The sequence below is a fragment of the Aquarana catesbeiana genome, linkage group LG01 (genome assembly GCF_042186555.1).
Source record: "Aquarana catesbeiana isolate 2022-GZ linkage group LG01, ASM4218655v1, whole genome shotgun sequence".
Classification (NCBI taxonomy): domain Eukaryota; kingdom Metazoa; phylum Chordata; class Amphibia; order Anura; family Ranidae; genus Aquarana; species Aquarana catesbeiana.
Genome location: NC_133324.1, coordinates 77,428,441 through 77,449,952, shown reverse-complemented (window position 1 = coordinate 77,449,952; position 21,512 = coordinate 77,428,441). Strand labels below are relative to the sequence as shown.

The 21,512-nt window shown below is 43.2% G+C and overlaps 1 protein-coding gene across 1 annotated transcript in view; it reads left to right on the top strand.

Moving 5' to 3' along the window:
• PDZD2 (PDZ domain containing 2) overlaps positions 1–21,512 on the top strand; it is a 496,705-nt gene that overhangs the window by 94,904 nt on the left and 380,289 nt on the right. The gene's annotated exons all lie outside the window — the stretch shown is intronic.

Genomic DNA, 21,512 nt, shown 5'->3' with positions numbered 1-21,512 from the left:
GGCCGGTAGATGACAGCAATTCTTCAAGAAATGGGAGAGAATAGACGAATGCAATGTGCTTCAAAAGAGGAGAGTGTCAGAGAGGGAGGTGGGTGAAGAACCTGATAGGTGCTGCATGGGGCTAGAAGGATTCCCACTCCACCTCCCTTCCGTTCCACTTGGTCTGGGGGAGTGAGTCCAAAGAAGGCCACCATGGGAGAGGGAAGCAGGAGAAATAGTATCCGATTCATGAAGCCAGGTTTCAGTAATGGCAAGTAGGTTAAAGGAATTTGTGATAAAGAGGTTGTGAAGGGCGGTGAGTTTGTTGCAGACAGAACGTGCATTCCACAGGGCACAGGAAAAGGGTGGGCTGGTTTTGGAAAGAGGAATAGAGACCAAGTTCTGTGGGTTACGGCTCCTGCCAGAGGGTGTAGGGGGATGGGAGCAATGGGCAAAGACAGATGATGGTGGCCCAGGGTTTGGGGATATGTCACCAGAGATTAGGAGAAGCAGGAGGGTGAGGGAGGTAATGTGGGACTGTGATTTATGTGAAGGGGCATGTCTCAGAGTACTGGAGGTTTTATCAGTGTGTGGATGTAGAATGAGCGAGAGTTGGTAGGAGCAGTAGTAGGGAGAAGACAGAAGGCAGGGCGATATGAATAAGCAGGCGGGTGGAGAGGGGGGGTGAAGGTAAGAGAGTTTGAGGAGAGAGGAGAGGAGTGTCAGAAGCAGTGGTAGAGAGTGCATGTTACAGAGCGGAAGGAGAGCTTATTAGAGAGACAGGGTCACCTGCAGTCTGTTAGCTGCTTTCCAGTGCAGATTGCTGTATTTGTTTGCTTCGTGCAATCGCTGAAGTGCAGAGATTGAAGTGCATATCACTTGCAGAAAGAATCACTTAGAGAAAGAAGCCCCTGCAATGTGCTCACCCCTGAAGGATGCTCAAATATATACTGTTATAAGGGTGGGGTTGAAGTTCGTTAATTAATCATGAGTGACTATAAGAATGCCTAACAATCAAAGTGGACTTTTTGCTTCAAAAGTCAGAATAGCAAGAGGCCAAGATAAGATCAACACATAAAACTTAGGTAAGACAGTCCAGAGCAACAAATAATGTCATGGTTGTGCGCACAGGGCAACAGATAGAGAAGGCCACATACCAGAGACACACACATACAGACAGCAGGCAGATCCCAATTTCAGTTCACGGTGGAAGATGTGGGTGAGCTGACACATACCTGTAAGAGACAGAGAAGGAATGATCAGGTGAGGCAGAACTTGAAGCAGAGATATGATATGAATGATATGTTTGTTATTTAAAAAAAAAAAAAAAAAAAAAACCCCAACCCTTATGCCCTGTACACATGGTCAGAAAAAGTGCAATTGGATTGTGTTGTCGGAAATTCCGTTTGTGTGTGGGCTCCGGCGGACTTTTTCTGTCGGAATTTCCGACACACAAAGTTTGAGAGCAGGATATAAAATTTTCCGACTACAAAATCCGATCGTTTAAATTCCGATCGTGTGTACACAAATCCGACGCACAAAGAGCCATACATGCTCAGAATAAATTAAGAGACGAAAGCTATTGGCTACTGCCCCGTTTATAGTCCCGAAGTACGTGTTTTACATCACCGCGTTCAGAACGATCGATTTTCCAACAACTTTGTGCGACCATGTGTACGCAAGACAAGTTTGGCCCAAAATCCGTCGGAAAAAATCTGACGGATTTTGTCGTCGGAATGTCCGATCGTGTGTACAGGGCATGAGTGTCACATTAACTGTCCTGCAATCCAGCAATGTTGGCACCCCATCCTATGTTTCCTTCGGCTCTCGGATGCTGCCGCCGCCGCCGCCGCCATCGGTTGTAAGAGAACCCGGCAGTGAAGCATTTCGGCTCCACAGCCGGTTCCCTACTGCGCATGCGCAAAGCTCGCAGCGCTTTCTGAATGGCTCGCCGGCGGGGGAAGGAGGAGGGTCTCTCGGAAATGGGGATGGCTACCTGTCAAAAACAGGGCAGAATTTTTTTTTTTAACCTTCATGCATTTGATGCATAAGGGTAGAGAATCTTCAGTGTGCAGCCCCCCCCCCCCCCAATACTTGCCCGAGCCCCATCGCGATCCAGCAATGTGCACGTTTGTCTGAGCTCTCCCTCCTCATTGGCTGAGACCGCAGCAGGAGCCACCGGCTTCCACTGCGGTCGATCACAGCCAGTGAGCCAATGAGGAGAGGGGATGGGGCCGACGGCAGCTCCGTGTGTAAATGGACACAAAGCCTTACAATCACTTTAACTGCTGTGGCTCTGTGTGTCCAGGAAAAGAAAATTGGTTGATTTTTTTCCCTTCACCAGATCCTGCACTGCTTTGTGCAGCTGCGGAGAGGCTGGTCTCTGGCCCCTCACCCCCTTCCCTGCCTCAGCAGTTGGCAGCAGAGAGGAATAAAGAACATGTTCATACAGATTTTGTGCTTCTCTGTGCAGCTGCACCACCCCCTTGTCTCCGCCTTCACTGTTCTCAGCATTCAGCAAACTCTGGTCCTCCTCCAGATCCTGCACTTTCTGCTTCCCAGCTCTGCCCCCAGCTTCTTCCCAGTAGCAGCAGAAGATAAGGGGGGTGCACTGTAAAGTAAGAGAGGGTGGGGCACTTTTGACTTGGTGATAATGGTGGTGGTGGGGGGGGGGGGCCTTATAACATCTGATGTAAGGGGGGTAGGGTGCTCTGGAGCTCTAGTCTTACAGATACAACTGGCCCTTTTGTGAGCAACTATAATGCTGATGCAGCCCGCAATGAAATCGAGTTTGACACCCCTGATCTACAGGCTTCCTGCAGAGAACTACAGGAGGGGGAGGAGACCAGACCAGTCACCCTGCACAAGGGGAGAGAGCAGAAGTGAGTGGTCTTTATTACAGGAGGTGAAGGTTCTCGCTGGACTATTGCACAGATCTGGAAGCAATACACTAAGTACACCAAGATTAACGCCTGGTCTTCCGACAATATTTCCTTACAATTCAGCTTTAATGAAGATGCACATTTCTCAATGGTGAACAAACCCCTCTAGAGTCTTTCTTTCCTTTCTTTCCTTTCTTTCCTTTCTTTCCTTTCTTTCCTTTCTTTCCTTTCTTTCCTTTCTTTCCTTTCTTTCCTTTTTTTCCTTTTTTTTTTCCTTTTTTTTTCCTTTTTATTCCTTTTTTTTCCTTCCTTTTCTTCCTTTCTTTCCTTTCTCCAGCGGATGGGAAAGCGTGAGAGGTTTATAAAGCGAGAGGCAATATGGAGTTCCCTGTGACAAGATCTTGGAAACCTAATGCATTGTAAATATCCATTTCATGTAGTAGCTCAGTAATTCCTGAAAACCCCGTGGCCTTATAGTGGTAAATGGTAATGGCACTTTTTGTTGTAATGCTGATGATGGTAACTAAGGCTTTTGGATTATTCATAATGAGGCTTTTAGCCAAGATAAGTGGTTTGTGAGCGAGAAGCTCCTTCTATGTGGGTTAACCCTCTGACAGCATAATGAGGCCTCTGTTGGAAAATAAACATATCCCTTACCAGTTAGAGAAAATTCTGTATTGCGTCAACTGGAATTAACATTCAAGTTACCTGTATGGGCATGAACTTCTGGAAAGGCTTCTGGATGGATGTGATATACAGTATATAGCCGCCTAGTTGTATACAACTTCTGTGGGCCAGATCACTGGGCTCCATGTCTCCAAAGCCTGTTTTCATAGAATAATTTTACAAGGTAGGTTGCCAGATCTTCCAGGTCAACCCTCCCCAGCTGCTCAGGACTGGTATGTGGAATGTGATGACACATGTGCATAACCACACATACTAGGGCCAATGTAGAGAGGAGCCAGTTGACCGACCAGCATGTCTTTGGAGTGTGGGAAGAAACCGGAGTACCTGGAAAAAGCCCAAGCAAACATAGGAACATGCAAACTCCATGTAGAAAGTGTCCCGGCCAGGGATCCTATTGCTGCAAGGTAAAAGTGCTAAGCACTGAGCTGACCCTGGGACAATTGGTCTCGCACACAAATGCAGTTTATTTTTATTTTCTTCTGCCAAATACTAGCAATTTATTTAAAAAAAAAAAAAAAAAATAGATAGATATAGAATATATATATATATATATATATATATATATATATATATAGATAGATAGATAGATAGATAGATAGATAGATAGATAGATAGATAGATAGATAGATAGATAGATAGATAGATAGATAGAGATATATATATATATATATATATATATATATATATATATATATATATATAGATATCTCTCTCTATATAATATATATCTATATGAGATAGATATATATATATATAGATATATATAGATATCTCTCTCTATATAATATATATCTATATGAGATAGATATATATATATATAGATATATATAGATATCTCTCTCTATATAATATATATCTATATGAGATAGATAGATATATATATATATATATATATATAGATATATATTCTCTAATTTTATTATTATTTTTTAAATACATTGCTAGTATTTGGCAATATATATAACCCTATATATAGGGTTTATGCTTTTTTTTTTTTTTTTTTTTTTTCGTGGTTGAAAGGAAAACAACTCCATTTTATTCAATTGATGTAAGGGTGTGTTTATTTTATTTACTTTTTTAACCACTTTGCCCCCTTCATGACCAGGCCATTTTTTTGCAATACGGCACTGCATCGCTTTAACTTACAATTGCGCGGTGTCCGAAACCATGAAACCAGGCCGAGACAGAAGTAGTTAAATCACACTTGTTTAATAATAAAAGTAAAAAGAACAAACGTAGTCAAAACATAGCCAAAGTTCAGTGACCAGAACGTATAGTCAGACAAGCCAGAAGTCAGGGATCAATGTAGTGGAACAGCAAGCAGGATCTGGAGCCAGAAGGGATATCGGCAAAGCAAGTCTTGAACAGGATTGCAGGAGATATTTTCTGTGATGTTGACCAAGGGAAGGGCAGAGCTCCTCTGGACTGGACGGCTTAAGTAGGCAGGACTGACGAGCAGGATATCATCAACAGCTGTAACAGAGTAACTGTGGAGAGATGGGAACTGGCAATTAGCCGACAGCTGAGCGGCCAGCTCAGAGAAGGAAGGGCTGAGCCCAGCCCTGACACGCGGTCATGTGATGTTGTACCCAAACCAAATTGACGTCCTTTTCCCCCCACAAATAGAGCTTTCTTTTGGTGGTATTTGATCACCTCCTGTGGTTTTTATTTTTTGAGCTATAAACAAAGTGCGAAAATTTTGAATAAAACATTTTTTTTTTACTTTTTGCTATAATAATATATTAAAAAAAAATATATATATATATAAAAAAAAAAAATTGAATTTCTTCATCAGAATTAGGTCGAGATATATAAAAAATCGCAATAGGCGTATATTGATTGGTTTGCGCAAAAGTTATCGCAACTGCAAACTATGGGATAGATTTAGGGACTTTTTATTTAAATTTTTTTTTACTAGTAATGGCGGCGATCTGCAATATATATTTTTAATTTTATTATTTTTTTTTTTTTTTTTTTTTTGCGGGACTGCGACATTGCGGAGGACAAATCTGACCCCATATGACACTTTTTTGGGACCAGTGATCAGTGCTATAAAAATGCACTGATTAATGTAAAAATGACACTGGCAGGGAAGGGGTTAACAGTAACACTAGGGGGCAATCAAGGGGTTAACTGTGTTCCCTGGTGTGTTCTAACTGTAGGGGGGATGGGCTCACTGGAACATGACAGATTACTGTTCCCGATCACTGGGAACAGTAGATCTCTGACATGTCCCCTTGTTTACACTGGCAGATCACCGTTCTGCCTCTCTACTAAGCGATTGCCGGTCGCCCGGCGAACATCGAGTCCGCCCGACCCGTGGGCACACTCCTGCAGCGAGGTACAGCGATTCGCGCAGGAGAGCTGACCTGCCACAGTATATCTGCGTGAGCTGGTCGGCTAGTGGTTAATACACAGCTGTTTATCCTGTGAAACTGCATATACATTTTATAATAATATATTTTTTTTCCAATTTTTTTCACCAGGTTGAATGTCATTCTTCATACAGAGCAGAGTGAGTTAGGAAAACAAATAAATCAGGAAAATACCACATTGTGACCACTAGATGGCGCAAAGATTATGTTATTAGGCAACTTTATTCCCAGGTTAAGTGTTATTGTTCATACAGAGCAGAGTGAATTAGGAAAATACAACATTATGACCACTAGATGGAGCAAAGATGCTGTTGGGCAATTTTCTTCCCAGGCTAAATGTTGCTCTTCATACAGAGCTGAGTAAATCAGGAAAATACCACATTGTGGCCACTAGAGGAAAAATGAATGTTCGGATGTTTTCTTCCCAGATTGAGTTTTTTTTCTTCATACAAAATAGAATCATAATCTCCTTGGTAGTATAGGCTTATCCTTTCCATTTACTCACTATTTTCCTGTTTCACTCTATTCTGTATAAATAAACATTTGACCCGGAGAAGAAGAAAAACCTCCTAGCACTTGCTTTTTGCTCCCATTCAAACTGAATGAATGTGCATACAGTCTCACAGGACGAATAGCTCTTCAAATTTTTCATAAACACACCACTAATTGACAGATTGTTTAATCCACTAGTGTCAGCCCATAACTGAACTAGATAACTGACTGAATTCCGTTTTGGGTTAAATATATAAATCTACACTTCTTCTTTTTTTTTTTTTTTTTCTTCACCTACCAACGTATAATAAAATAGCTGCAAACCCAATCTAGAAAATCTCATTTAAATGTGTTTCTCCTCCTGAATGGAAAGAGAAAGATACAGTGAGGGAAAAAAGTATTTGATCCCCTGCTGATTCTGTACGTTTGCCCACTGACAAAAATGATCAGTCTATAATTTTAATAGTAGGTTTATTTTAACAGTGCTTGAATGACAACAAAAGCATCCATAAAAACACATTTCAAAATAATTATAAATTGATTTGCATTTTTAAGCGTAAAATAAGTATTTGACCCCTTGGCAGAACATGACTTAGTACTTGGTGGCAAAACCCTTGTTGGCAATTAGAGGTCAGACGTTTCTTGTAGTTGGCCACCAGGTTTGCACACATCTCAGGGGGGATTTTGTCCCACTCCTCTTTGAAGATCCTCTCATTAAGGTTTCGAGGCTGACGTTTGGTAACTCGAATCCTTTAGCTCCCTCCACATATTTTCTATGGGATTAAGGTCTGGAGACTGGCTAGGCCACTCCAGGACCTTTAATGTGCTCCTTCTTGAGCCACTCCCTTGTTGCCATGGTCGTGTGTTTTGATTCATGTTTCCACATCCATGTTTGACGGTGGGTATGGTGTTCTTGGGGTCATAAGCAGCATTCCTCCTCCAAACACGGGGAGTTGAGTTGATGCCAAAGAGCTTGATTTTGGTCTCATCTGACCAACACTTTCACAAAGTTCTCCTCAGAATCATTCAGATGTTCATTAGCAAACTTCAGATGGGCCTATACATGTGCTTTCTTGAACAGACTTGCAGGAGCTGCAGGATTTCAGCCCTTTACGGCATAGTGTGATGCCGTTTTTTTTCTTGGTGACTATGGTTCCAGCTGCCTTGAGATCATTGACAAGATTCTCCTGTGTGGTTCTGGGCTGATTCCTCACCGTTCTCATGATCATTGAAACTCCAAGAGGTGAGATCTTGCATGGAGCCCCAGACCGAAGGAGATGTACAGTTATTTTGTGTTTCTTCCATTTGTGAATAATCGCACCAACTGTTGTCCCCCTCTCACCAAGCTGCTTGGTGATGGTCTTGAAGCCCATTCCAGCCTTGTGTATGTCTACAGTCTTGTCCCTGACATCCTTGGACAGCTCTTTGGTCTTGGCCATGGTGGAGAGTTTGGAATCTGATTGCTTCTGTGGACAAGTGTCTTTTTTTTCCAGGTAACAAGCTGAGATTAGGAGCACTCCCTTTTAAGAGTGCTCCTAATCTCAGCTCATTACCAGTATGGAAGACACCTGGGAGCCAGACATCTTGCTCATAGGGGATCAAATACTTATCCCACTTATTAAAATGCAAATCAATTGTATGTATAACTTTTTTGAAATGCGTTTTTCTGGATTGTTTTGTTGTTGTTCTGTCTCTGGCTATTAAAATAAACCTACCATTAAAATTATAGACTGATAATTTTTTTTGTCAGTGGGCAAATGTACAAAATCAGCAGGGGATCAAATACTTTTTCCCCTCACCTGTACTTTTGATACTAGAAGAAAACCCAGTTTGTCCTGAAAAAGGCGTTTAGAATTTGTTTTTGTTTTGTCCTCCATCACGAAAGGGTTAAAGTAATTTCACATTGGCAATTTTAATATTTTTTAAATCTGTTGCTTTTATTAAAATATTACCCGTTGATCTTGCCATGAAAAGGCTTTTATACCTTTTTTTTTTTTTTTAATTATTATTATTATTATTTATTTATTTATTTATTTTTTTTACGTCTTCCTGCATCAAAGAGCCCATCGAATAATGTAACATGCATTTTCATGTGCTGTCAATGTGCTGTTTAAATACATTAAAAACACAACAAAGACACTTGGGCATAGAGACAGCTTTAGGGTATCACATCTACAATACAGTTATAATACAATATAATACAATAAAATAAAAGAGGACTATGGGGGCCCTGCTCAGAAGAGCTTACAATCTAATAGGGTGGGGCAGGTGGTACAAAAGGTTGTAACTGTGGGGAATGAGCTGATGGAAGTGGTAGGAGATTAGTTGGAGATGTGATAGGCTTTCCTGAAGAGATGAGTTTTCAGGGATCGCCTGAAGGTATCCAGAGTAGGGGATAGCCGGACCGGTGGAGGTAGCGGGTTCCAGAGGATGGGAGAGGCTCTGGAGAAATCCTGGAGACGAGCATGGGAGGAGGAGACGAGAGCGCTTGTGAGTAGGAGGTCTTGAGAAGAGCGGAGAGGACAGTTTGGGTGATATTTGGAGACAAGATTGGTGATGTAGCTCGGGGCAGAGTTGTGAATGGCTTTATATGTTGTGGTTAGTATTTTGAATTGAATTAGCTGGGTGATTGGGAGCCAGTGTAGGGATTGGAGGAGAGGGGTTGGCAGACACTGAGCGGTTGGTAAGGTGGATAAGTCTGGCAGTAGCATTCATGATAGACTGAAGAGGGGATAGTCTATGGATACTTTAGGCCTCATTTTACAGAGGTGTATGCTGTAGTTCACCAGATGGCTGTTTTTGCTGACATAGAGATGCATCGGTGTTCCATGCAGGCAGTCCTATTCATGTTGGTTGGGAGTTATGCAGCTGCACAGGCACAGCCTCTGCTTCCAATTTGACATCTGTGCAGGTGCACGGCTCCGAACGTGGACAGTGTCCATTTGGGGCCATGTACCCACATGGACGCCAAATGGGGAAGAAAGGATGTGTCGGCAGTCACTGTGTCCCAGTTGACATGAATGGGACTGCCTGAATGGGGGTGCACATAACTCCTCTGCATTCCTGTGCAGGCAAACCGGACCCTCACATGGGTGTACGTTGTTGTATGCCAATGTGAATGAGGTCTTAAAGTGGCAGGTTGAATCTACTGATGTCCTCCATAACTTTTGATAGGAAAATAATACGCAAATATTTTATTTTTTCAGCAAAATGCTACCCCTTTATATTAACCTTTCTAGTTCTACTCTTATCTGTAATTATGTTCATGCCCGTCTCTAGGTTAAAGCAGAACAATAACTCAATAACACGTGGCAGTTTGTGTCCTGCAATTTCCTCATCTCATTCTCCATCCTCGTCTACTAGTAATACATTTTGTGGTTTCCGATTGTCAAAGAAACCAGATGTATCCCAGCAACTACGTACACAGAATAAAATAAGGAAATGAAAAAATTTGGGTTAACCAGAAAGGCCTTTGGATCTTAAAAGAAAAAAAAAATAGTCTGGGATTAAAGGCCAAGTCCAGTGAAGATAATATGTCAGCTTTTGGGTTTACTAAACTACCCATTGGCTTTTCTTCTATCCCAGGACTCTGATGGTCAGATAGCCTTGCAGTACTCTGGGTCTACACCTTCCTGCTGAGAAACTGTGGATTAGTGGTTAGCATTTCTGTCTTGCAGCACAGGGGTCCTCAGATTAAATCCCAACCAGGATGCTATCTGCAAGGAGTTTGCATGTTCTCCGTGTTCTTGCATGGGTGTCCTCCAGGTACTCCGGTTTCCTCCTACACTCCAAAGTCATGCTGATAGGTTAAACGACTTCTATCTAAATTGACCCTGGTATGTATGTGAAGTAAGGACCTTAGATTGTAAGCACCTTGAGGACAGGGACTGATGGAATTGTACAATATGTAAAGCAGGGGTCGGCAACCCGCGGGCCGCACCCGACCCACCACCGCTAAATGTCCAGCCCGTCAGTGCCCAAGATTAATTCACGGGCACCCGGTCCACGGACATATTCGCCGCTGTCCTCTTCATTGATCAGCGGTGAGCAACCAGTATCACAGGCCTGGATGGGGCGGGAACCACTGGAGTTATCTTTTTAAATTAAACAGCAGATGATTGGTTGCCAGGCGATACTAGCAACCAATCACCAGCCTGTTAATGTGAAAAGTTTACTTCAGCTGTTCCCGCCCCCATCCAGCCCTGTGATGCCGATCTCTGTTCTGCTGTACACCTGTGTAAGCTAGAGTTCTACTTGCACTGTGTGGGGTGGGGGGGGGGGGGGCGCATGGGCGGCAGAGTACACTACAGTTGGGGGGGGGTGCAGGGGATAGAGGACACTGTTTTGGGGGGCACAGGAAACATTCTATGGGGGGGAGGGGGGGCAGAGGACACTGCTATAGGGGTACAGAGGACACTGCAATGGGCGGGGGACCCCTTCTCCCCTGGGGACGGGGACCCCATTTTCCCCAGGGATAGGAACCCATATCTCTAGACCATGCTGGCTGGCAGGACTGGCATCAGCCATCCTTGGGTGCCATGATGGGGGAGGGGCAGTAAAATCCAAATCCCCAGCCACATACTCCCTCAGGTTGAACTGGCTTTGTATTAGTGAAGCACCTTAAAGTGAAGTAAACCTGTACTGTTATTACTAGGGTTGCACCGATACCGAGCATTTGCAGGAGTACTTCCCTGAGTATCCCCTGTATCCTCCTCTGGCTCCCCTCTGTGTCCTCTGTGTCCTCTGTGCTCCTCTGTGGGCTCCTCCGACTCCCCTCTGTGTGCTCCTCTGGTCCCCCTCCCCCCTTCGTCCTCCGCTCCCCCCGGCCCAGATCTTTCAGGATGGAGAGCGGAGGAAGGAGCCGGTAAATGTCATACCGGCTCCTTCGTTTTCTGAATGCAGAGAGTCAGTGATTACTGACTCTGTCCATTCATAACTGAGCATCGTAAACTGTGTTTATGAATGGAGAGGAGCCTCTGTCTCCTCTCCATTCATGTTCCGTGCAGCTGAGGCTGCTGGGAAAGGGACTGGGGAATCTCTGTCCTTAGTCCCATTCCATGTCTCAAAGGGGAGATGTCGGGGGTCTGTTTTAGACCCCCAACATCTCACCAAAGCCCCAACTACCCCCCAAAAGGGTTGAAAATTAAAAAAAAAAAAAAGTAAACCTTGTAATAAATATTTTAAAGTAAAATTGTAAAAATTAATAAAAAAATAAGAAACGCTGACTGTCCACTTCTTCCCTCCCCCCAAAAAAGAAAGCATTGTAAAAAAAATAACCTAAAATAATATAAATGGTAAAATAAACGACTGACACAGTCCACGCCTCATCAGTGCCACCTATCGGTGCCCATCGGTGCTGCATATTAGTGCCACTGTCACATGACATTAAAAAAAAAAAATCCGTATAGGCGAGTCCTTGGGGGTGGGTGGGGGGTTTGTTTGTTTGAAGTATCGGTACTTGTACATAACCTTAAAGTGGTATCAGTGCAACCCTAATTATTACTATGTTAGGATTATTATTATCTTCATTTATTAGCAGGTGAGTGCGGCCCTACATGCATTCACATACGTTGAATCCGGCTCTGAAGTGGAAAAAGGTTGCTGACCCCTGATGTAAAGCACTGCATAGGTTGTCAGGGCTATATACAGTGGGTATAGAAAATAATGAACCCCCTTCAAAATCACATGTTGTTGCTTTGCAGCCTGAAATGAGGACAGACATTTTTTTAATCCAGCTGTATTTATTACTTGGTGCATCTTATAACATCCAAGTGAAAGAATCAGTCCCTGGTCGTGCAACTGAAGCAATCGGCTATGGGTGACAAGGTGCTGTCAAAAGATCTCCGGGATAAAGTTGTGGACAGGCACAAGTCAGGAGATGGATAAAAAAAAAAAATTCAAAGGCTTTATTACTGCCTAGAAGCACAGAGAAGTTTATTATTAAGAAGTGGAAGGTATTTGGAATAACACAGAACCTCCCTGGATCAGGACGTCGCTCCAAACTGGATGAAGGAGCCAGGAGGAAACTGGTCAGGGAGGCTTCCAAGAGGCCTACAGCAACTCTGAAGCAGTTGCAGGAAATTATGACAAAGAGCGGTCGTGTGATGACAATATCTCAAATTCTCCATAAATGTGGCTTGTATGGGAGGGTTGCAAGAAAAAAGCCGCTCCTCAAGAAAGGCCACATGCAGTCATGACTGAGCTTTGCCAAAACACACCTTAAAGATTCTGAGGCCACATGGAAAATGGTATTCTGGTCAGATGAGACTAAAATTGAATTATTTGCCCTCAACCTCAAACAATGTCTGGCGGAAATGCAATAAAGCTCACCATCCAAATAACGCCATTCCTACAGTAAAGCATGGAGGTGGTAATATCCTGTTATGGGGTGTTTCTCTGCAGCAGGGGCTGGAGCACTTGTCAGGGTAGAAGGAAAAATGGATGGGGCAAAATAGCGTCAAATTCCTGAGGGAAATCTGCCAGAAAGTTGTCAATGGGGAAAAAGGTTTACCTTCCAACTTGACAATGACCCAAAACACGCAGCAAAAATTTCCACACAGTGGTTGAAAGAGGAAAAGGGTGACTATCCTTGCAAGGCCTAGTCAGAGCCAAGACTTAAACCCCATTGAAAATCTGTGGAATGACTGCAGTCCACAAATGGTCACCATCAAATTTTAACTGAACTTCAGCAGTTCTGCAAATAAGAGAGGGCACAGTAACCTGTTACAAAAGGTGAACCTACCCTTTAAGTTTATGCTTCCCAAACATTTCATGTTCCTGATATGTGCCTGCTGTACCATGAAAAAGTATCCTGTTCTCTTTTTTTTTTTTTTTTTATTTCCTTCTTTTGAAATGTGAAAATCCCTGGTGTTCCTGCCAGTCCCTCTGCTTTCCTATTAAAAACTGACCACACTAGGCCTAGAAGCACATCCATCTCAGCAGGGTCAGCTTTCTTCTTTGCATTCTTGGGAGCACAGCCTGCCTGAACTGCAGTGGTCAGACTTGTGCTGACAAGCCCCCCTGCACTGCTGATCACTGGAAAGATCAGTGTACTGCCTCCCGCTGACACGCCCCGTCCAGCTCCTCAGTTTATTTTAGTCTTTTGCATTTTACATTGGATGGTGTCTGTACTTCATTTAAGCTGCTACTGATGCCAGCCCTGCCCCCCCATCATCACAGTGACTCTCCACCCCCACCTCTCTAAGAGGGCTTTCACACCCAGCCTCGGGAGGCATCGGCGGTAAAGCGGCGCTATTTTTAGCGTCGCTATTCGGCCGCTAGCAGAGCGGTTTTAACTCCCCACTAGCGGCCCAAAAGGGGTTAAATCCATCCGCAAAACGTCACCAGAGCTGCATTTTTCCAGCGGTATCGCAGCGGTGCCCCATTGATTTCAGTGGGGAGCAGCGGTGGAGGAGCTGTGAGTTCACCACTCCTTCACCGCTCCAAGGAAGCTGCTGGCAGGACTTTTTTTGACACCCTGCTAGCGCACCGCTCCAGTGTGAAAGCCCTCGGGCTTTCACACTGGAATGAATGGAGCCGATTTTTTCAGGTGCTATACAGGCGCTATTTTTAGCGTTGTAGCGCCTGAAAAACGCTGGCAGTGTGAAAGAGGTCTAAGCCCCTTATGCAGTTGAGAACAGAGGCTGTGATCACTTATTTCAAAGTAAAATTGTTTAGTGTGTGTTGTCTCATGGGTGTTTTATTGTATGCTCACCCCAGTACCAGAGGTCAGAGACTATAACTTGCAAATGTAGTTTCACCTGTAGCAGTCCTGGTTCCCTTAAAGGGGTTGTAAACCCTCGTGTTTTTTTTCACCTTAATGCATCCTACGCATTAAGGTGAAAAAAAAATCTGGCAGTGATTTTCAGAATCCTCCCCCCCTCCGGTGTCACATTTGGCACCTTTCAGGGGGGGGGGAGCAGATGCCTGTATAATCCAGGTATTTACTCCCACTTCTGGGCATAGATGTCGGCGGATATCTATGCCACCATATCCGGCGCCTCCTCGACCCCCCCCCCCCCCCACTATGCGCATGCGCAGTAGGGAACCAGGCTTCCTGATTCCCATAACGAAGATGGCAGCGCCTCCACCCGAGAGCCGAGGGAGAGATCGGCTTTGGTGCCGACATCGCGGGCGCCCTGGACCGGTAAGTGTCCATATTTTAAAAGTCAGCAGCTGCAGTATTTGTAGCTGCTGACTTTAAAAAAAAAAAAATTGTCAGGACCTCTACTTTAATGCATAGAATGCATTAAGATAAAAAAAACCTTCTGCCAAAAAAACCTTCACACTGGCATTAAAAGCAGATGGTTGGGAGGCGTTAAAAACGCCCCTCAAACGACTATACAAATGCTACAATGGACAGCGCACAGTGCTGTTCACACTATCAAAATACGAAGCGTTCTATGTGGCGTCACTTCAAAATTGAGGTCTCATGTCGAGTCAGGAGGCGTTTGAAGCCTTTCAACCCTTCCCATTCAAGTCTATGGTAACGCTTGGCAAACGCTCTGGCAGGCAGTTGCAGGGCGTTAAGATTAGTTTATTAGCTGTAATGGAATAGGCATTTGTGGAACGGTTTTAGCCTGCCTTAATGCACATCAAATGCTTCAAAACTGCCCATAGGGCGTTTGGGGAGCATTTTTAACCCCTCATTAGCTTGTAAAACGCCAGTCTAACGCCCATACTAAAGCTCATTAACTAGAGTCTAACGCTATAGGAGCGTTTGTAAAAAGTTAGAAATGTAGTCAAGTGTGAGCAAGCCCTAAAAGATAAAGATGCATGCTCAGTAAATGATTAAATCAGCTGCTGAAAATGCTTATAAAAACCAAGGGTTTTATGACTTTGTCTTTAATTTGGAATTAAATTTGCCTAAAGTATGATCTTATCAATGTTTTAGATAAAGAATTGCTGTAATAAAAGTATAATTTGTTGTTATCAATGTGCATGGAGCCAGTCATGTTTGCTGGTTACCCAGACCTCCTATGCTTCCTGTTTTATATATTCATACACAAGGATTTGATCAAGGCCCCTTTCACATCAGTGGACCGATTGAGTCTACCTGTCCGTTTTTCAGATGGACCCGATCCGACCACCCATTGTTCTGTATGGGGCAGCTAATGTCAGCAGACACGTGTTTGCTGTCGCCCGCTGTCATCTGATCCAGGTGGATGGGGATATGTTCACAATCCATCCAGGGGATCGGATGGTGATTGGATGGAAATGGCCGTGCAGTCCGTTTCCATCCGACCACCCCATAGAGAGCAGCGGCCTGTGTCCATGTCCGTTCTGCATAGTGGACACAGACCTGTCAACCACCTGCTCAGCGGGGATCAGCAGAGAGATCCCCCACTGAGCAGGCGAATCAGCTTGGACGGATAAAGCCCCCCCCCCCTCCGTGTTTAAGGGTCCTTAGGCTCAGTTCACACTGGGGTGGCTTCAAAGTAGCCTGACTCTGAAGCTGCCCCACACAGCAACTTCAATGCGGCTTGCAATGGATTTGTTTAACCACTTCATGATGCCCCGGAAGATTTGGCTGCTCGATGATCAGGCCATTTTTTGCGATACGGCACTGCGTCGCTTTAACTGACAATTGCGCGGTCGTGCGATGCTGTACCCAAACAAAATTGATGTCCTTTTTTTCCCACAAATAGAGCTTTGTTTTGGTGGTATTTGATCGCGTCTGCGGGTTTTATTTTTTGCACTATAAACAAGAGTGACAATTTTGAAAAAAACACACCATCTTTTACTTTTTGCTATAATATCCCACATTTTTTTATCAAAAAAACACATTTTTTCCTTCATTTAGGCGGATACGTATTCTACATATTTTTGGTACAAAAAATCGCAATAATTTAGATAATAATATTGATTGGTTTGCGCAAAAGTTATATTGTCTACAAAATAGGGAATAGATTTATGGCATTTTTATTATTATTATTTTTTTACCAGTAATGGTGGCGATCTGCGATTTTTACCGCGATATTGTGGCGGACATATCGGACACTTTTGACACATGTTTGGGACCATTGACAATTATACAGCGATCGGTGCTATAAAAATGCACTGATTACTGTATAAATGTCACTGGAAGGGGTTAACACTAGGGGGCGATCAAGGGGTTAACTGTGTTCCCTAAGTGTGTTCTAACTGTAGGGGGGACGGGACTGTCTGGGAGATCAGTGTTCCTACATAGTATGAACACACGATCTGTGTCTACGCCCCTGAAAGAACCGGGATCTGTGTGTGTAAACACACAGATCCCGGTTCTCGCTCTGTCACGAGCGATCGCGGAAGCCCGGCGGTCATTGCGCTCGCCGGCCACACGCTGCGCCCCTAGTGGCCAAAAGCCAAAGCAACGTAAGGTAACGTCGTTTCGCCGAGCTGTGCCATTCTGCCGCAGTAAAACTGCGGCTGGTCGGCAAGCGATTAAGAAGTCAATGCAAGCCGCTCCAAAGTCACCCCCAAGTAGTGCAGGAACATTGTTCTAAGTCGGAGCGACCTGAGTTGCTCCAATTTTAGAACGGAGCCATTGCACTGAATGGAGCGCGACTTGTCAGGAGACCAAGTCGCCCCAGTGTGAACCAACACTTAACCTGGTATTGAAGTCTTGTGTGTTTGTTTTTTTTTTTTTTTTTTTTAAATAAACATATTCTACTTGCCTGCCCTGTGCAGTGGTTTTGTACAGAGCAGCCCAGATCCTGCTCTTCTCTGATCCCCCGCTCATGGCCCCTCCGTTCTGCCGAGTGCCCCCACAGCAAGCAGCTTGCTCCATTCAGACACGGAGCCGTAGCTAGGCTCCGCCCCCCCTCTCCCCTCATTGGTTCACTGACTGACAACAGCGGGAGCCAATGGTGCCCGCTGCTAGCCACTGAGGAGAATCCCTGGACAGCCGAGGTGCTCAAGCACTATTGCTGGATTGAGATGAGGCTCAGGTAAATATAGGGGCTGGGGGTGCTGCTGCAGAGAAGCTCTTTTTTTTTTTTTTTTTTTAATGCATTAAGATAAAAGAAAACCTTCTGCCTTTTAGAATCACTTTAATGCTTCTTTCTACTATACAGGTCAGTGGGTCAGCTGACTTATTAAAAACAAAGCACTCATATAATAGTTAAGAGGTGGGAAGAGAAATTGCGTTGAACCACCTTCAGTGGTTTATATGAAAATCTCTAATTAAGACTTTAAAAAAATAGAGATAAATGTATAAAAATACGAAAAGTGAACTGATAATTCAAAATGTGTTCACTAAAATCTATGATCCTATCATATATTCTGGTTAATGTTTTAGGAGTTAAAAAAGAAAAAAAACCCTCTTAATTTCTACTGAACAGGGTTTTGTTTACAGCAGGACGTCCATGAAATGCTTATATAGTATAATTCCTTGTTATAGAAAGTGTACATTTTGGTAAATACATTACTTGGCATTCCCCAGGCTAAAACCCTGTGCCGGCCTGAATGAAAAGGATTCATTGATTGTTTCCAAGACCCTGAAACAGATGTACCACTGTTACAAGTATATTGTATACTTTACGTTATGGGGACTCAGAAGTGGGTTCTGGGATCTCAATATGTTCTGTGTCCTTAGATCTACAGCAGTGCATGCTTTACCCCACTCGTGACTAAAATAATTAGTTGACGTGCATACAAGCTTCTTCTCTCCCGTTTCTCCTAAATCAAGAGATGCAAAAAACAAGAGATGAGAAAGATGTATTTCTTCAATATCGCGCACTGGCTTCCATAATGTCTTTTTAATGGCAGGGTTCAAATGCAATGCCACTATTTGTTCCTGTGTTCAGTTACCAGGACTCCAAAAAAATGTACCTTCCCAGAGTGCTCCTATTTTCATACTGCAGTTCATCAAAAGGATTATTCTTGCACCAGGCAGAGCCACCATTGTTCCCAGCTTCGAGATTTAGTGGTGATGTGTCATACACTGATGTGTTGACTGTTAGTCAATTTCTGAATCCCCCCGATTTTGTAAAGGATGTCCATGAATCTCTCGTGTAGAGATACCCGTGGATCAAAATGATCCTGATCTTGGTGAAATCGTATTGAGAAACCATTGCTTTTGGCCCTCCCTGGACTTGCTCAGACCCTTGTAGTCCATTTTTCTCTACCTTTTTCAACACTGAGGAACCTGTGAAATAACTTTCCAGTTTCAGGGAACCCCTGCTAATAATTACTCTATCTACAACTCATGATACATTGCTGTATGGGGCAGCTGGAATAATTATCCTTACATTTGTGGTCATTGGGGTAGCATCCACCCTTATAGATAGCTTAAAACATCATTGATGTCAGTGGGAACTTATTTGAGAGGCAGTAGAAACCTCTGGTGGAACCCTGGTTGAGTTCTAAAGTAAGGCCAATTTTAAGGCTCTTGTGTAAAGATACCCAAAGAAAAAAATGATTCTGATCTGGCTGAAATCGTATTGAGATTGTTTGGTGCACCCCAGACTTGTTCAGACCCCCATAGGCCCTTTTTCATCTCCTACATTTTCAACACCATTAAACCCTGAAATAACGTTCCAGTTTCAGGGAACCCCTGCTTAAATATTACTATAGCTACAATTAATGATACATTGCTGTGAGGGTTAGCTGAAATAATTATCTTTACATTTGTGGTCATTTGGAAGAATCCCCCTTTTATAGATGGCCAAAAAGAATCATTGATGTCAGTGGGAACTTATCTGAGAGGCAGTAGAAACCTCTGGAGGAACCCTAGGATTTCATGGAACCCTGGTTGAGAAACCCTGTTCTAAAGTAAGGCCAATATAAGGATTGTCTACAAAGGTACAGAGTATAAACATGCTTGCTTGACCACTGTAATTGTATATTATGCTGCAGTTGTTCTACAAAATGATGGTGCTTTTGAAGTCTCTTCTGACCACCATCCTAGGTCTGTGAGTGTCATAGGCAGTGAATTTGTGATTATTAAAGTGAGGAGGTGGGACAGTTATTCTGTCACCAGAACAGTGCGCCTACCTGCACTGGCCAGGTTCTAGACCCATTTTGAAGATGCTTGAAGAACTTTCCGCTCTTTTGCAATACTTGCTTATCTCTCTAGTCTTCTGGGAAATTAATCAAACCGTGCACTCATAGTTTGTGTGCTTCTTTCAAAATGTTTCACACCTGTACTGCTACTGACCTCTCTAAATTGAAAGTAATTTTTTAGAACATATTTAGAAGTGGTGGGAACTTCCAAACTTGTATTTGCTGTCAAACATTAGAAAAATTTGAACAAGTACAATAGCTCTGGCAAGTGTCCAAGATAATTGTAATTTTTGGTAAATGGGTCATAAACAGCCAACGCGTTTCAGGGGCAACTTCACTTCACCTTCATCAGAGCTCAAGGCAGGATAAATCTTGAATAGTTTCAGAGAAAACGGGGACCTTGCAGATCTATATTAGAGCCGGTATTAAACTCTACTGCTGATCAGCAACAGTTACATTGTTACTTCATAAGGAGAGTACTAGAATATGGGTCTGCGAGGTCAGTTTTCTCCAGCCAAGGTTCACCCTGCCTTGACCCCTGATGAAAGGGGAGTGGTGTTGCCCCTGAAATGCGTTGGCTGTTTTTACAACCTGTTTACCAACGTGCTGTAAATGTATGGTAATGGTGAACTCTGATGTGGGACCCTGATGTACGGGAGGACTCTGATGGAGACCCATGTTGTAAGGGGAGATTATGATGACAACTCATGTAAAAGGGAGGATTTTGATGGGGACCCTGAAGTAAGGGGAAATTATGATTGGGACTCTTGTAAAGGGGAGAGAGAAGTGCAGACTGGATTTAATTTTTGTTTGACCTTTTATTGATGGCTCAAGTTTATTTGGAATTTCTTTCACATTGTTTAGTTTCTCTGTGGTTCTGAATCCTATTACGGTATGTTCATTATAATAATCTTCTAAAAAAGCATATGCTTTTATTTCAACTTTGATTCCTTTTATAAAAGTTTTATTTATTTATTTTTTCAGTCCACAAATGTTTTGAAAAATATATGGTGTGCCGCCCATACTGAAGTTTGGAGATCCCTGTGCTAGAGGATACATCCATCCTTCTTTTCTCATAGTTGGGCGGTATTCCAAACCCCTGCTTTCACCCCCTTGGGAGTCAGTTGGGGTTTCCATCCATTTGTTCTTAGCTTTTCGAATTGCCGTTCTTCATCGTATAAAATAAAATAAAATAGAAAAACATAAAATTAATTTTTATTAAAATAAATTGAGATCCAACCAGGAGTGTCAGGTCACCTCGCATTGACTATTAAAGTTGTAGACTTGGAAGCAAAGTGCAGGACGTGCAGTAGAGTTTACACAAGAGGATAAAATGTTAAGCTTCGTACACTAGATCATATTTTCGGACGAATGTCCGTTTTTTGTTGTATGCTAGTCTCATGTCGAAAGTGAAGAGGTTACTCACCATACGAAAATTCTCGTATGACAGAATTCAACTTCAGAAGTGACGTAATGTGTTGAATAGTTTTGTATGTACTGATATGTTTCTGAGCATGCGTAGTCTCTTATGATTATTTTCGGACGAAAACCGCACTGATTAAACAAAAATCAGATGTTGAGTTCACATTTTATACACACAAAAATTTTATAGTCTGTACATACAGCTTTTGTCGTACGAAAAATCAGAATTGCCTGTTGAAAGCACCATACTAACGATCTGAAAATCGGCAGATCGTTCGAATTACATTTTACTACCGATTTTCTTATCATGTGTACAGGCCTTTAGGGTGCCCATAGACATTAAATGACCGTCTCCCCATATGGCTGTATTCAACCCATTTCTCCAAGACCATGTGGTCAGTAACAGACACCGCCAGCTAAGGCTTGTTACGTGGAAAGGTAATTGTACAATTTAAAACCTGTTTAATCAAAGACATTTGTGTGTCTCCTGCCCACCGTAGGCTTAGTGCAACAATTTTTAACCTTACAAATAAATGGCCACTGCCCCCACCTATCACTGACCTTTGCAGCAAGGGCAACGTATGTCAAACAAAACCAAAGAAAATTCCCAGCTCAACTTACCGACCTACCTTCAACCAACCAAATGCAACCAACCAGTTAAAAAATGTTTACTTTGTGACTTGGATAAAGC